Below are 18,053 nucleotides of genomic sequence, written 5' to 3' on the forward strand. Positions count from 1 at the left end.
TAAGAAAATAGATATAATAAGCTTTAATATCATATATTATTCATCTTCAAACTATGTTTCTACAATTTTTAGTGATTTTTCAAAGTTACGTTATTTCTATTACTTGAATCTGTTTTTAGGTTACTTTCACATTTTTCATAATTTTCATGTGATAATCACCATTCAATCATACATATTAATAAACATGCATATCATCGGCCATTTTTATTAGCTAATCAATAGCAATTATTTACACACCATTCATTGTTCATATTATACCAAAAGTAGCTAAGTTTCTATACATGCCATGCACAAAACAAAACGTCTAATTATACCGAGTTATTTCTTTGATAGTGTGATCGGCCTCCAACGTTTCCTTCGATCCCCGAGTAGCTAGATAAGTACTATAAGAAGAAGAAAATAAAGAGATTAAGCACTAGGCTTAGTAAGCTTACAAGCAAATAAATCACAACATTCAACATAATGGATAATTATGCATAATATCATCTAACATCATAAATTTCTTTACTTCTCAATTTCTATCTTCTTCTTTATTCCCTTACCTTCTTTCTTACCTGACCTTTCCTTTTTCATAAATATAATCTACTTTTCCTTTACTGTTAATTCACTGTAATTTAACTCGTATCCTGACCCGTTGAACCACTCGAATACTAAGGATAATAGGGTCGTTCTCGCTCATCAATATCTCGCCAATGCCATGTCTTTGACATGGACTTACATGAATTATTCTGTCTCCAATGCCATATATAATATGGACTTACATGGCTCAATCCTGTCTCCAAAGCCATATTTCTAATATGGACTTACATGACTCATTTCTGTTCTGTCCTGTCAACCCTAATATCCTAACATTCCTAGGGTTCAACCGGGGCTTTCTAACACATTTCCTCTGTCACTTCACTTTAAATTCAACTTTAAATATTTTCATAACATAAATATATAAATGCTGGAAATTGAAAATAATAATGTAAAATAAAATAATATTGCATTTATTTACTGTAAACTTACCTCGATACAAAATGTGCCTAAACTTTACAATTTAGTCCTTTACTTTTTTCTTTTCCCCGATCTACTCCCAAATTTCGCTCTTCTTGATCTATAATAGAAAATTTAGCTTATTTAATATCAACATTTATCAAAACATCCCTTTACTCAAACTTTGGAAAAATTACATTTTTGCCCCTAAACTTTCACATATTTGCACTTTTGCCCCAAGGCTCGTAAATTAAACTTCATCCTATTTTCTTATGTTTTATGACATGCTAATCATTTTTCCCTTCTATGACAACATCAAATTCACACACTAACATGTACTTATGACTATTAGGTATTTTTACCGATTAAGCTTTTTTACTCGTTTTCACTTAAAACCAAGTAGCACAAGTTGTCTAACATAATTTAAAACCTCATATTCCATCATAAAACATCAAAATACACAAATTTAACCTATGGGTATTTTTCCAAATTTGATTCCTAACTTAAATTATTGCTAGCATAAGCTTTATCGAGCTACCGGGACTTCAAAAACGTAAAGATCATTAAAAACGGGGCTTGGAATCACTTACTATGAAGCTTGAAAGTTGAAGAAGCCCCAGCTATGGAGAGAGGTAAGGTTCGGCTGGTAACTTGAAGAAGATGATACAATTTTGTCATCTTTTTACCTTTTTATTAATGTTAATAACCAAATGACCAAAATGCCCCTCCTTACTAAACTTTCAAAAATTCCTTCCATGTCCTAATTTTGTCCATGAACTTAAAATTGGTCAAATTACCATTTAAGATCTCCTAATTAATATTCAAACAATTTCATACTAAAAACTTCTAGAATGCAAGTTTTACAAAGTATTCGATTTAGTCCCTAACCTCAACTTAAGCACTTTATGCATAGAATTTTATCACGAAATTTTCGCACAATCATGTAATCATACCATGAACCTCAAAATAATAATAAAATAAAATTTTCTACCCCAGATTTGTGGTTTCGCAACCACTGTTCCGTTTAGGCCCTATTTCGGAATGTTACATTTCTCCCCCCCTTTAGGGATTTTCGTCCCGAAAATCTTACCTGTGAAGAGATATGGGTACTGTTTTCGCATAGCCTCTTCGGGTTCCCATGTAGCCTCGTCTACCCCATGTCTATTCCATAGTACTTTCATAAGTACAATACTTTTGTTCCTTAATTGCTTTACCTCTCGAGCTAGAATCTTTACTGGGTTCTTCACCGTAAGTCATGTCCGTCAATCTCAACCTCTGTCGAGAAATCACATGTGACGGATCTAAACGATAACGACGTAGCATAGACACATGAAATACATTATGAATCTTCTCTAACTCAATTGGCAAAGCTAACCGATATGCTAATGGTTCGACTCTCTCAATCACTTCAAACGGTCCAACAAAACGTGGACTTAGTTTGCCTTTCTTGCCAAATCTGAGAACTTTCTTCCACGGGGATACTTTCAAAAAAACTTTGTCACCAACTTGATATTCGATCTCTTTTCTTTTTAAATCTGCATACGACTTCGCTTCGTCTCAAGTCGCTTTTAAACAATTTCGATAACTTTCACTTTTCTTCATTTCTTTAACTAGATCAACCCAGTAAATTTGGCTTTCTTTAGGCTCATCCAATATAAAGGTGTGCGGCATTTACGTCCATACAAAGCTTCATAAGGTGCCATCTTCAAACTTGTCTGATAACTATTATTGTAGGCAAACTCCACCAATGGTAAGTATTTTTCCCAACTACCTTGAAATTCTAATACACAACATCTAAGCATATCTTCAAGTACCTGAATAACTCTCTCGATCGACCATCGATTCGAGGGTGAAAAGCCGTACTAAAACTCAACTTCGTACCTAAAGCCTCTTGTAACTTCTTCCAGAACCGTGAAGTAAATCTTGGATCTCTGTCTGAAATGATCGATAATTTAAATATATTTTCATACCCCAGTAAGTTACGTATTCTTGCAACACCCCCTACCCGTATCCATCGCCGGAATAAAGTACGAGGCATTACCGAGGAGTACAAAAACACTTACAGATAATTTAAATATAGTTTCATAACAACTTGTCTCGATTTCATACTATTTCATATTTAAGCTTTACTCACCAAAGTATTTGAAATATCATCTTTATGCAAATAGCACACATGAGGTACATAATTCCATAATTAAGAATGAACACATTTATCAAACATATTCCACATTCATATATCAATGTCTCACATTTCCACATATCAATAACCGTCACTTTTCTTATTTTTCAGATAATTATGTGTAACCATTGATAAGCATGCAATTCACTGTTTCTTCCTGTCAATCACAATTTCAAATGACAAATTGTGTGAATGAGCTCAACCTCATTAGGTGTTTAAATTCATCACTTTGATTCACATACTCATAATTTACTAACATATCCTGTCAAACACAATCTCGAATGACAAAATCACATAATTGAGCTCAACAATAATAATGATAACATTACTTACATTTCTTTTTCCACATGTTACATTTACGACTTCCCAACTTGTCCATCCAAGGAACAACTTACGGATTTGAGTATATCGTGATCTCAAGCCCAAATCTAGTCAAGTACATAAGTGCTAAACGGGTCTATAAGGCTAATCAAGCACATAAGTGCTAAACGAAGCCAGAAGGCTAATCAAGCATGTAAGTGCTAAACGGAGCCCGAAGCTAATCAAGCACATAAGTGCTAAACAAGCTTGGAGGCTAATCAAGCTCATCGAGTGAATCGAAACCCCAAAAGGGTTAATCAAACTCATATGAGTTAACGGGCTCGTAAGAGCTAAACGGAAAGCAAACACGAGAATTGCAACAAATGCTGAATCTCGGTTTACTTGGGTAATTCATCGTCAATTCATCTTTTCACTGAAAGATTGTACTCATTTCTGCGTTCGTTCCTCCAAATTCTCGCTTTAATTTCATAACTTTTGTACATAATTTACTTATTTTCAACAATTAACATACATAAATATTAATCACTATTCATAAAATAATATTAAAATTTAATAATATTAACAAATGGTCACTAAATTTAGTTATATAAACTCACAAGTTCGATTTTTGTATTATAGCGATAATCATAATTTCATAATAAATATTCCAAATAGAACATTATATCTTTTCTAATTCAACACTTATCGATTATAATCGGGCATGTGATCAATTTATACACGAGTCATTCATATATTTTTGTATATTTTCCTCCTCCTCCTCTCCATCCACATCCTTAGTATAAACAACACACTTGTAGGTAACATTATCCATAATTTTCACTATCTACTTATGTGAATATTCAAGCTGTCCATTTGTGTCATAATCACTAAATTATTTTTATCTTGAGCTAAAGAACTCCAAATTAAGATCCATAAATTTTCCCAAAAACTAGACTCATATGTCTTCTTACCATAAAAATTTCATAATTTTTAGTTGGGCAATTAATACAGTTTACTCATTGAAGTCTCCCCTGTTCTGTTGTCTGACAGTTCTGACCCTTCTTCACTAAAAATTAATTATCTCCTTGTACAGGATTCGAATGATGTTTCCATTTGTTTATCTTGAAAATAGACTCATTCAGGATTCTAAAAATATAAATTTAAGCCCTTAATTATTTTTATCTAATTTTTGATGATTTTACAAAGTCAGAACAGGGGAACCTGAAATCATTCTGACCTTGTCTCACAAAATTGATCATATCTCATGATTTACAATTCCATTGCTTACATTATTTCTTCTATAAGAAACTAGACTCAATAATCTTTAATTTCATATTTTATTAATCCTCTAATTCAATTTTTAAAATTTTTTGTGATTTTTCAAAGTTAGACTACTGCTGCTGTCCAAAACAGTTTTTGTGTAAAATGTTGATTTCCATTTTGCCCCAAATTTCACAATTCATACAATTCAGTTGTTGCTCAATTAACCCCTCAATTAAGATAATTTTCTCAATTAATACTTTTCGTAAACATTATAAGTTATTTCATAACTATTGAAATTCAGAATTTTCACATAAAACTCTAACTTCAAACTCTTTTACAATTAGGCTACAAACATTCACTTTCTATTCAATTCTTACAATAAAATCAACATATAAACAATTTAAAACTTTAATTCCATGCCAAATCATCATATAATTCCAGCAAATATGTATAGAAACTTTCAATTTCTTTCATAGAATCAAAACTAATGACTTCAACAAGTGGACCTAGTTGTAAAAGTCACAAAAACACAAAAATTTCAAGAAATAATCAAGAATTGAACTTACTTGGAGTAAAAATATGAAAAACCAGCTTAAGGGAACTCTTCCATGGCGTTTTTGCTGACGAGAATGCAGAAAAATAAAGAGAAATCTAGATAATTCCACTTTAGTCCTAGTTTTATTAAGTAAAATTTGTAATTTTCCAATTTTGCCCTTAATTCTCCTTATTTTCTTGCTGATTTCATGCCCTTGCCATCCAGCCCAAATAGAACTTGGGTCTATTTTCCTTTTAAACCCTCTTTCTTTTATCAATTAAGCTATTTAATCATTTCCCACAATTTTGCATTTGATACAATTTAGTCCTTTTTGTTCAATTAACTATCAGAACTTTAAAATTTCTCGACGAAACCTTAATACTAACATATTAACACTCCATAAATATTTATAAAAATATTTATGGCTCAATTTAAAATTCCCGAGGTCTTGATACCTCATTTTCGATTCTAATTATTTTAATATTTATTTTTAGTACACTATTCACTATTTCAAAATTTTTCGTAACTTCACATTTAATTTATACTCACTAAATTAATAATATTTCCTACTCATTTTTTGGATTTAGTGATCTCAAATCACTGTTCCGACACCACTGAAAATTAGGTTGTTACAATTCTAGTCGAGCAAGGTCGACCCTTTGGTTTATAACACAATTCTCTATCTGATAACAGCTTAAATGGAGCAAGCGATACAAACGACCACTTTCATTCATCTGCGATCGGTGGGAATACGTGTCTCCACACGTTGTACATGCTATTTTGTAGGGGTGTGCAAAATTCGGATAAAATTGAAAAAATTCAATTAACCGATCGAATTCGATTAATCGGTCGGTTAACCAAATTTTTTCGGTTTAACCGAAAAAATAATATATAAAGTTATAATATATTAATAGCCCACTATTCACTCAAACCCAATTCAACATAAACCTAAATACCCAATCTAATATATATTAACCCAAGTACTCAACCCAATCATAAAAATTAAAAATAATTTAATAAATAAAAATAAAAACTAAAACTAAAAATAAAAATAAAAACATATAATTTTATACAAATAATTCAGTTAATTTGGGTAATTCGGGTAATTCAGTTAATTTTATACTTATTTTAACCAAAAATAAAAAAATATAATTTTTCGGTTAACCGACCGAATTAACCGAAAAAATTTCGATTCGGTTAATTTTTTTGAAAAAATTTTGGTTCGGTTAACGATTAAAAATTTTGAAGGGTCGGTTAATTCAGTTAATGTTATTTTGGGTCGGCTAACCGACTGAACACCCCTACTATTTTGTACACTTGGTCGACATACGTCATGGGATCCAGACGGAGATTCTGACAAGTTGCAATTACATGAGCGCATGATAACGTAGTGCGTCAAACACCCCACAGTCGCATGTTTTATTTATCCAGTGCACACAATATTGCCCGTCAATAATACCTTGGTTCGGTCTATTAAACCCCGTCACATAAAACCATAGGTTGTCGTAATCGTGACACACTATGTGCATGGTGTTGGCTCGTGCCTTCGCCTTGTTAATCTCTCATAATACATTCGCGCACCATACATGGCCTCCCTACATTTGGCCTTTATAACTCGCTGCTCGCTTTGGAAATAGTGCTGCTAAACGAAAATGTGTCTCTCGCACAACGGCTGTTATCAATAAATGATGCGTTCATTCTAGAACAAAATTTATGCATTCAGACAGGTTTGAGGTTAAATGACCATATCGTAGGCTGCCGTCGTATGCTTATGTCCACTATTCGAAAGGTATGTTACAAAGGTAGTCTGCGCTTTCTTCATTAACTGAACGCAAAACTGCCAACATCTCATGAAAACGGTCCTTACTTATCTCATACCCTGCCAATATAAATTCATAGCGAAAATTACATACCCCTCTTCCATTTAGAATAAAATCAATATTACAAACAAAATTATATTAACAGAGATTAAATACCCATGTTGGCCACTTGTCGTTTTTCCCTTGTAGATCAAAATTGCTCATAGTAATTAGACGCAACGTGCCTTAGGCAATACCGATGGTGTGTGCGATGCCATTGGCTGCGATGCCATTGGCTTTCTTGTCGCTTAATTATGGCTAATATTCCAGTGCCCCGATCCGATATAACGCATATATCAGGTTAGGGGCAGACATGCCTCCTTAACCTAGAAAGAAAGAAATTCCAGTCATCAGTTGACTTCCCCGGTGTTATTGCAAACGCAATTGGAATGATTCTCCCACTGTCATCCTATGCCACAGCTAGCAATAGCCGATAGGTATATCTACCATACATAAAAGTACCGTCAATTTGTACCAATGGCTTGTAGTATTTAAATGCATCCCGACATTGCTTAAAGCTCCAGAATAGACGCTTGAACACTTGGCATCCACGGAGCAATCGATCGTTGTAGTACGCAGGTGTCGTTTCAAGGTCTATTATGCAACCTAGGACATATATCTCCAGCACCTGACACCACTGCCACACTTCATTATATGAAGCGTCCCACCTACCATGCATCTTTTCTAAAGCCTTCTGCTTAGTTATCCAAACCTTGCGGTAAAGGGCGCGTACTTCAATTGGCTACGAATATTGGCAATTAAGACGGCAATGAAGTCTTCGGATTTGCCTTCACCGTCGGTAGTATTAAGTTAGTTAACATATCTGAATCCATCTTGGGATGATCTTGTGAAACACCTGTCAACAAAGTATGTTAAATAATGCAACATTACGTAATAATAGTGTCAAAACCATTTTTATTTTGAAAAACAGAGGTCGACTTTAAAACGAAAATGGAGTCGCCACTAATCCTTTTTGTTTAGGTGTGATCGGGTCACCTTGTAATCGATCATTTTAATAAAGCACTTCGGTTTATTAAGACAACATTTTTGGTCTACGAAAAACTAGAAAATGGATTTGGGAGTCAGTTACGCGCGAGGAAGGATTAGCACCCTCGCAACACCCAAAATTGGTATCGTATTGATCAATTAACGTCCTAATGTTGAAAATTTGAAAAAGATTTTAAATACAATTCCTTTAAAACGTTTGGATAACTTGAATTGGATATTGAGATTCTCTCGCTTAGAAGGAATAAAATATCATATCCAACACGATAGGACACAATATTTCAAACCCTCAATATAAGATCATCTTATAATTTCCAAAACTCATGCATTTGAAATTTCAAAAGGATATTTGGCTATCTGGTCAAACGGTAAGTCGAAACCAGCACGGTTGGGCACGATTTCTCAAATTTCCAAATACAAAATATTGGCTCGTTTTAATTTAAGAGAACATGGACGAAATTTCAAAAGGATATTCAGTTATTCAGTTGAATGAAAAATCGAAACCCAGCATGATTTGGCACGATTTCTCGAATTTCCAAACACGAAATATTTTCTTATTTTTTAGAAATCCTTATCTCAGGATACAAAATGTCATATCCAGTGAGTTAGGACACAACACCTCCAATTCCTGAGAATAAGCTTTTATTTGAAACTTATACGTTTTGATTGAAAAAGGGTACACGGTTACTTAGATTCAACGAGAAAAATTGGAATCCAGTAAGTTTGGGCACAATTTTCTCGAAGATGCCAAATACCGAGTATTGCCTTATTTTGAAAACTTTTGAATAAATTGATTTTACAACTTAAATGCTATTAAAACACGACCCTTTAAGCGAATAAAATGCGATGGAATAATAATGTACAACGCAAGTAATAATTCATAAACAAAATGTTATAATAATAAATCACAAATAACAAATAAATACAAAGTAAGAAAATATAAAATAAAATATAAAACAATTCTAAGCAAATAATACATAAAAAGATTTAAAATGGATGTTATAAAAGCGATCTAAAGTATATAAAATAATTTAAAAAAATTAGTATCCATTCAAGATAAAATAATGTATAAACAATTCAAAATATATAATGTGTAAAAAGTTTGAAATACATAATATATGAAAATATTAAAGTTAAGAATGTATAAAATTAAAATGAGCGTTATATAAAAAGTTAAAATAGATAATAACAAAAAATGTAAAATAAATAAATAAGTAGAATGTTAATAACAAGAGTAAAAAACATATATAAGAAAAAAGTAATAATGAAAATAATATTAGTATATAAATACAAATAAAAATATAATAAATAGAAATAAAATGATAGTACAAATATAAATAGATAAATAAAATTAGATAAATAATAATAGTATTAGAATAATAAAATAAATATAAATAGAAACATAAAAATAATAGTAATAATATATTAAATTAGTTAATTTGATAATAAAATAGCCAAAATAAAAAAGGATTAAATCGAACCTTAAAGCAAAATTCTGGGGCAAATCAGATATAAATAAAAGAAAATGGACCAATTTGAACGTGCGAATAACAATGAGGGACCAAAAGGGAAATAATCCCCACCCTCCAAAACACACAGCTTTAAGGAAGACCAAAATGTAGTCAAAATAAATTTTAGGGCCAAAATTAAGAATAATGAAAACTTAATTGCAAAACAAATAAAAACAGAAGGGCTAAAAGCAATCGGACAAATTTAGGAAAATAAAGAAATTGAAATGAAATGGACAAAATTCCCACGTAATTGAAAGAGAAAAGAAAATAATTCAATTCCAATGGAAATAGGAAAAGAGAGAATAATCCAATTCCAAATTGAAGTAAGAATACCAAAAGTCCTCCAAAAGTAATTCGTTCTCTTTCAAAGAACAAAATACTTCTATTTATATACATGGAGTTTACTAAAAATAGCATAACTAATTTAATAATAAAATAAAATAAAATAAAAATAATATCTTTCTACTTTTAGCCTTTTACCAAGTCAACAAAATTTGATAATCCCTTGGCTTCCTCCATCTTTTTTATTTGGCCACAATTTAATGATTGTCTTTCAATTTGGTCCTTTTTGGCTTGTTTTCGACCGATTGCATCCTTTGGCTTCGGTTATTACTTTTTCGGGCCCAGGCCAAAATTGGTCTATTACAGCTGCCCCTCTTTGCTCATTGTCGTGTAACGAGAATAGAGCAAAGACTATAAAAGAGTCAATTTTTCCTGGACCTGCTGAGGCTCGACTTCTTGATGCTTCCTTTCTTCAGGTAGCCTTGATTGCAACTTCAGGAAGGTGGGACTTATATCTTCGACTAAAGTTTCAAGGGGAAGAGACTTGTAGCTTCGATATACTCTACTGGAACTTAAAGGGGATAAAATCTGGTAATCTTCAGTCTGCTCCACTATTGCTTAGGGAGATAAGATCTGTAATTTTCAGCCTGCTCCACTACTACTTAAGGAGATAAGGCTCACTGTTTTCGATCTGCTCCGCTACTTCTTAGGGAGATAAGATCTGTAATTTTCAGCCTGTTACCCTACTACTTAAGGGGTTAAGGCTCACTGTCTTCGATCTGCTCCACTACTGCTTAGAGAGATAAGATCTGTAATTTTCAGCCTGTTATCCTACTGCTTAGGGAGTTAAGGCTCGTTGTCTTCGATCTGCTCCACTACTGTTTAGGGATAAGATCTGTAATTTTCCAGGCTGTTACCCTACTACTTAGGGGGTTAAGGCTTGCTGTCTTCGATCTGCTCCACTACTGTTTAGGGGAGATCTTTATTTTCCAAACTATCACTCTACTGCTTAGGGGGTTAAGGCTTGCTATCTTCGATCTGCTCCACTACTGTTTAGGGGATATCTGTATTTTTCAGCCTGTTACCCTACTGCTTAGGGGGTTAAGGCTTGCTGTCTTTGATCTACTCCACTACTGTTTAGAGGGATCTGTATTTTCCAGCCTATTACCCTACTGTTTAGGGGGTCAAACTTGCTGTCTTCGATCTACTCCACTACTGTTTAGGGGAGATTTGTATTTTTCAGCTTATTACCCTACTGCTTAGGGGGTTAAGGCTTGTTGCCTTCGATCTGCTCCATTATTGTTTAGAGGAGATCTGTATTTTTCTATCTGCTCCATAGCCGATACATGGAAATAAGACCTGTAATTTTCAACCTGCTCTCTTGCTACCTTAGAGAGATAAGGTTGGTGGCTAAAATTTGTTCTATAACTGATACATAGAGATAGGACTCGCCATTTTCGATCTGCTTTATAGCCGATACATGGAGATAAGATCTGTAATTCTTAATCTGCTCCATAGCCGGTACATGAAGATAAGACTTGCAACTTTCAACCTGCTCTCTTGCTACTTCAGAGAGATAAGCCTGGTGGCTAAAATCTGCTCCATAGCCGATACATGGAGATAAGACCTGCAATTTTTAACCTGCTCTCTTGCTAATTCAGAGAGATAAGGCTGGTGGCTAAAATTTGCTCCATAGCCGATACATGGAGATAAGACTCGTCATTTTTTATCTGTTCCATAACCGATACATGGAGATAAGATCTGTAATTTTCAGTCTGCTTCTTACTACCTCAGGAAGATAAGACTTGTATCTTCAACATGCTCTTTTGCTCCTTCAGAGAGATAAGGCCGGTGGCTAAAATCTGCTCCATAGCCGATACATGGAGATAAGACTCGCCATTTTCGATCTGCTCCATAGCCGATACATGGAGATAAGATCTGTAATTCTCAGTCTGCTCCATAGCTGATACATGGAGATAAGACCTGCAATTTTCAACCTGCTCTCTTGCTATTTCAGAGAGATAAGGCTGGTGGCTAAAATCTGTTCCATAGCCGATACATAGAGATAAGACTCGCCATTTTCGATCTGCTTTATAGCCGATACATAGAGATAAGATCTGTAATTTTCAGTCTGCTTCCTTGCTACCTCAGAAAGATAAGACTTGTATCTTTAAAATGTTCTCTTGCTATCTCAGAGAGATAAGGCCGGTGGCTAAAATCTGCTCCATAGCTGATACATGGAGATAAGACTCACCATTTTCGATCTGTTCCATAGCCGATTCATGGAGATAAGATCTGTAATTTTCAGTCTGCTTCCTTGCTACCTCAGGAAGATAAGACTTGTGAATTCACCGATATCGATACACTGTCCTTTGGGGAACATGCCCTGTAAACTCGGTTTTATATGTCTATGTTTATGCCAAATTGATTAAAATGCTATGATCAAAATGAATTAGATGATCCTAACCAAATGCACTATGAATGCTATGAATGTAGAAATGTTATGAGAATGATTCGTTTTAAAAGCTTAAAGTGACATCATTTGTTATTCATCAGAGTTTTATCACTATCGTATTATGCTACCTTCCTGCTCGGCTAGCATTTCCAACCAAAACTCGAAGAAACAATCCACTTTGCTCAACTTGTTTGCCCCATTGTAATTTTAGGGTCCATTTTACTGTACTTCTGGGACTCAAGGTTTGTATCATTTTCAAATCCTTCTTTGTAACTCAGGAGTATAGGACCTGATTCTTTCATCGATTTGGACTATTACACCATTCCTCGGGTGTAATGAACAGATGTATATGCCTGATATCTGCTTGAATACAGAATACCATTTTCTTTTTCTCGAGAATAATCTCATTGTTCGTTCTTTGCCGGGATTATAACACCAATGTAATTTTCTTTTTTACTCAACCAATATCTTTGACGGAAAACCTAATGAGATAATTTCAATTTCGGCTTAAAAATTTCCAACCCTTAAGCTTGGTGAGTTTTAAACAGTAGTCCCATTTCAGGCTCCTGTATTATTTAGAAACTTTCAAAGTAATATACGAAACTCCTTTTATGAAAATATTATTAGTCCACTAATTATTACTTCAATGCAAAATGCTTGAAAAAGATCATAACAAAGGACCAGAAACATAGCTCGAAGCAAGTAAGTTAACTAAGAATGACAAAATGCAATTAAGAAGGAAATTTATTGGGATGTATCTTGAAAAGAATAAGATAATTAAATATATCAAGTCCCAAAAATTGGTAAAATAGAACGCTAGGTGTCCCAGGTATTGCAGCTTGAGCTTCTCTGTACCAACTTCTTGAGGACCACTTTGAGCTCAATTTGTGTTTTGGGGATCCGGAACACTTTGTCGATGCCCTCAGACATAGCATACTTCTTCATAGCAAGACTACTGTATGCCCCTTTTTTATCCAAATTTGAGCCGCCCTTTTTGGGTTTTCAACTCAGATCCCCTTTGGTCTCAAGGTGCCCTTTGCGGGTTTTCGCCTTGGCCTCTCCTGTTTCTTTTTATTTTCTTTTATGTTTTTTTTAAACTGTTAACTGTGACTAAATCTAAATTCACTAGATTGGTCAGGTTCTTACCATCCATCTCGGTCAATATCAATGCTCATCTAGGAAGGCTTTCTTTACTACATAAGGTCCTTTCCAATTTGGGATCCACTTTCCTCTGAAATCCTTTTATATAGAAATCTTCAATGCCAGGTCCCCTCGTGGAATTCTCTAGGGTGAACCTCTCTATCGTAAACTCGTATCCTTCATTTTTGGTATGTTTTTACCTTGACGGGTAACTTTCAACCTCTTTTCTTCAATTAAGTTCATTGAATCCTTCTGCTTCATCCAATTCTTGACTCAATCGAAGCTTGGAGAGAAAGAATATCGATTTCAATACCGTTTTTTATCCCATAAACAAATGAGCAATGTGTTGCCCTAACGAGTCCTAGTCGACGTTCGGTAAACATAAAGGGTAAATTGTAACTTCTTTATGTCAATCTTTACAAGTCTCGGTCGCCTTTCACTATGAGCTTTGTTTTTTTTGGGGTTTGATGACTTTGTAACATTGGTATATGAAGTGACCTTCACCCTCATCTTAAAGTAATTGACGACTGCTAAGATGAATCAATGTATATTAGTTGAGAATGACATGATAACATCCATACCCCACATAGAGAAAGTCTGTGAAAAAATGAATGAGGCACATGAATTTTGTCTCACTAAATAGCTAATGCAATCCCCTTCCATGGTAGATCAACAGTATCCAAACCTCATGATTAGCATGGCTACCGTAAAGCTATTAACATATGTCCGTCTGACACCGTATAGATATTTTTATCGTCTACAGGTCTTAATATCTCAGGTATATCTTGACATGATCACGCGAAAACCTCTTTGATTTCTTGGAATAACTCAATGACGATTCGCTTTGTCTTCGTGGTAATGCAGGCACCGATCTTTACCTCTTGTTTATAATGTCCACTGACCCTTTGTAGAGTAAGATCTATTTTTTATCTTGTTCTACCATTCTTAACAAATCAGGAGATAAGCTACAATCTTTGTCATCTTTAAAGTCCTGAGATCCACTTAAACACATATCTCACCCCCAAAAGGGAGTCAGTTACAATATTGCTCCTGTCGTTGATATCTGGGGCCCTATTGTAGGTACAAAGGCATATTTCCAAAGAATAAATGATTCTAAGGATGATTATTTATATGATATGATTATGGATGAAGAAGAAAAAAATATTTAGAAGACAGTCCAAAGAACAAAAGAATGTATATTATGAAATGGAAAAAATGAAAGAATATTTGCTCGACAAGATATATTTTATTGAAATAAAAAATTATGGACACAAGCCTATGTCACAAAAGGATTCTTATTGCCTCTAGGCTTAAAGCAACAGGCGTGTTTTGAATATTGCTCTAGATTAGCTCTAAAAATACAGTGATCTCTTCCACAGTCTCATTGTTCAAAATATTCCTAAGTATGCAAGGATATGGAAACTTTTATTCCCCGATTCTCTCTTCGGATATGTCATTTAGATTCGCCGATATTCCTTCCTCTTTTGACTTGTTCAAGACATTGCAACCCTTTTGCCCTATCTTTCAAATATCGCATTTTCTCCATTGTTAGAGCGATTGAAGAGTCGTCGAACTTCACAATTCCCATATTGATGAACCTTTTGACTACTCTTTTGAAGGAGGTGCAGTTCTTTATCGATTGTCCCGCAATGCCTGCATGATATTCACATTGGGCACTTACATCATACCACTTGAGGTACAGGGGTTGCAACGGTTTTAAGTAGAACGTGGATACGACGTGTGCATCGAATAAATTTTTGTACAGCTCCCGATACGTTATAGGAATGGGAGTAAAATGGGGCTTCTCCATTTTCTGCCTTGTATTAGGTTTCTGTCTTGATAAAGCTTGCTGGCCTGTGACCGTCGTTCTTGGTTGATTCACTGTGATTGGTTTTACATGACCTATGCCCACATTGCTGACCTCATTTTTTTTATTCTTAGGGGCTAACCTCCTAACGCTATTCCTAGCCTCTAATTTTCCACTCATTATCGCATTCTCTATCATTTCACCGGAGATTACTATGTCTGTAAAACTCTTTGTCGCGCCCTCTAGCATGTGGTTAATAAAAGGTGCCTTCAAAGTATTAATGAAAAGCATAGTCGTCTCCTTTTCCAAGAGCAGCGGTTGAACTTGCGTAGTGACTTCCCTCCACCTCTAAGCATACTGCCTGAAACTCTCATTTGACTTCTTTTCCATGTTCTGTAGCATGATCCGATCAGACACTATGTCCGTCATATGGCCATACTGCTTTATGAAGGCCTGTGCTAGGTCCCTCCACAATTTAATTTTGGTGCGACTCAATTGATTGTACCATTTAGCCGCAGCCACATTCAGACTTTCTTGAAAACAGTGAACTAGCAACTGATCATTATTGACATGACCAGTCATCCTCCAACAAAACATCGTGATGTAGGCCCCAGGGCAACTAGTTCCGTTGTATTTCTCAAACTCTAGCATTTTGAACTTCAGAGGGGGCACTAGATCTGGAACCAAACTCAACTCTTTAGCATCCATACCACATTGATAATCTGTACTTTCCAGTACCTTAAATTTCTCTTCTAGCCATTTGTATTAGATTTCAGCTGCTCTGGGAGTTCTCCTTTTGCCTTCCCTACCTCTACCATCTCATCAAAGTCGAGGACCGAAGGATTTACCCGATCGTCCTCAGGTTTGGAACACAAGCCCGTCGGGAAATTCATTGGTGCTGAAATACCAGCCTGATACTGGGGTTTGATATTGACAGACACCCTTTGAGGTGGTGCTGGGGTATTCACTGGGGTGAAACCCGGAGGATAAGTAAGGATCTCGCTATCGCCCTTTGGGTTGATCATAGGGCTCTTCCCCTTTCTTGGCCCTCCGAGCAACAACTGAGTTAACTGATTCATCATGTCCTTTTGCGATTCTTGCATCTGATCTTTCATATCCTACTGAATCTTGGCCAGTTGCTCTTGCATCTGTGCTTGCAGCCACTCCTGCATTTCTCTCTGCATTTGTTCCAATTTTTTCAGCCTTTAATCCATAGCTTTGGTTTTTCTTCGTATGTAGTAGTGATGTTCCAGGGTAACTATAACATGATTTCTAATTAATTAGGGTTCTTTTGTGAAGTTTAATGCACATGATGCAATGCAATGCAAATGCATGGAATGAATGAAAAAGAAAGCAATGCGTTGATTCTGAATTGAATTCTATTAGAACAACTTTTCTAGAAAACAATTTTCTTTACATAAAACGGATTACATATGCAGCATTGCCTTCATGTTCCATCCGAAGACGTCGGTTTCTTTTCTTTGTAAAAGTCAAATCTCGCAAGCTTCCAATAAATGCTTCCATTAGCTCATTTTTCTTGATCTAGGCCACGACTTATTATCCTTGCATTGTTGATTAGCTCATTTAAGAAAGTCGGGATAGGACGGCTCTCGAACAATCTTTATCGGCTTGAATCCTCGGGCAAAGTCTTATTTTCCTCCGCAAACTATCAGCCTTCTTTTATTGTGTTTACTTGGACCATATTCAGACAACCGTATTATAATCCACTTTATCAAAAAATCTGTTTTCTCATGACAAACTGTTCTATTTAGCAATCAAATATGAATCAATACCTCATTTCTATGATGATGTAATGTAATGTAGTCATAAATAAAGCAAAAAGAAAACACATTAGTACAGAAGAAACAAATAACAAATGAAGCACCTATTCGGGTGACCTCTAAATTTGGGCATGGCTCTACCTAAGGTGGGCTCTTAAGTCTCTCTATATGTGGTTCGGTTCTAGAGAAAAGGGTACCTGAACTAGCAGATTCCTCAATCCTCACCGATTATAGACTCATATAGACCGAGTTCAGTTCAGGGGAATACATTTCCCTATGACTGCACGGAGGTGAAAACCTCACGATGACATAGGTACGGATGTATCTCGAAAGCGATCCACTATCCTGCACGGAGGTGAAAACCTCACGAAGGAAATAGTTTCTCACTCCCACTTAAAAGGAGTGACCACAACGGTCATGCAATGCAATGCAAAAGTATTCTATTAGACTTGAACCAAAACGAATACAGTAAAAGGATCGTATGTTAAAAATTCGACAAAAGGACAGAAAATAATCAATTTTGCGGCTTGACTCTCTTATTGTCCACAATGGAGTCGCCAAGCTATAAAACCATTTTTATTTTGAAAAACGAATGTCGACTTTAAAACGAAAATGGAGTCACCACCAATCCTTTTTGTTTAGGTGTGATCGGATCACCTTGTGATCGATCATTTTAATACAGCATTTTGGTTTATTAAAACAACATTTTTGGTCTACAAAAAACTAGAAAATGGATTCGGGAGTCAGTTACACGCGAGGAAGGATTAGCACGCTCGCAACGCCCAAAATTGGTATCGTATTGATCAATTAACGTCCTAATGTTGAAAATTTGAAAAAGATTTTAAAATAAAATTCCTTTAAAACGTTTGAATAACTTGAATTGGATATTGAGATTCTCTCGTTTAGAAGGAATAAAATATCATATCCAACACGATAGGACACAACATTTCAAACCCTCGAT

The sequence above is a fragment of the Gossypium arboreum genome, chromosome 5 (genome assembly GCF_025698485.1).
Source record: "Gossypium arboreum isolate Shixiya-1 chromosome 5, ASM2569848v2, whole genome shotgun sequence".
Classification (NCBI taxonomy): domain Eukaryota; kingdom Viridiplantae; phylum Streptophyta; class Magnoliopsida; order Malvales; family Malvaceae; genus Gossypium; species Gossypium arboreum.